The following is an 810-nucleotide window of genomic DNA, read 5'->3' on the forward strand; positions in this document are numbered from 1 at the left end:
TAGGGGGAACCTGTGATTCTATCAGAGAGGACACTGCTATCATTTACTCGGCTGCTAAGACATTGGAGACGATGCAGACGGTATTTAGTGGGGATGGAATTTTATTTATTTGTGTTTTGGAAAATTTGAAACTAAACCAAGTAAAACCGAATGGAAGTTTTCCAGAGTATATTCACTCTTTCAAGTTCATAAATTTCTGAAAGTCAAGATTTCAAAACCATCGATGTAGGGCAAAGACATAATGGGAGTAGAATTTCTGTCACTCAGACAATCCGTTTCCAAAATATTTGGAAAGGCACATTTAGAGACACAGAAGCAGTGATTTTCACCAGGTGAGAGATAGCCTGTGGCCAGGTAAAAGTGTAAAGGAGGGTGTAGGGGCTAGAAGGTGCGAGGAAACAATATCTAATTTGGACGACTTCAGGTGCAAAGGAATATCGGAATTGTCTGCAGCTGAGTAAGATTCAGCAAAAAAAACTTCATAGTTTTGAAAGATTTCTATTAATATTCCACATAAAGCATTATAAATGAAACTGAGCAGATTTTGTCTATTGTCGATGACAGCTATTCCATAATGAATAGGAAGTGACCCGTCGCTTGGAGATCGATTTCCTGCTTTAATCCCATGCCTTAAAGATGGGAGGACGATCGCCATGATGTTGGGTTCATTTGATACCCATTGAAATCTGCCAAAGTAACTGAGCATCAAAACTGCCATCTTGTTTTGTAGTTCAACCTTCTGATTTTCTCATCAGTATTTTCTTTAAGCTGAAATAAATTCGGAGCAAAATTGAATGCAACATTTAACGT

Source organism: Chiloscyllium punctatum, unplaced genomic scaffold (assembly GCF_047496795.1).
Source record: "Chiloscyllium punctatum isolate Juve2018m unplaced genomic scaffold, sChiPun1.3 scaffold_293, whole genome shotgun sequence".
Lineage (NCBI taxonomy): Eukaryota > Metazoa > Chordata > Chondrichthyes > Orectolobiformes > Hemiscylliidae > Chiloscyllium > Chiloscyllium punctatum.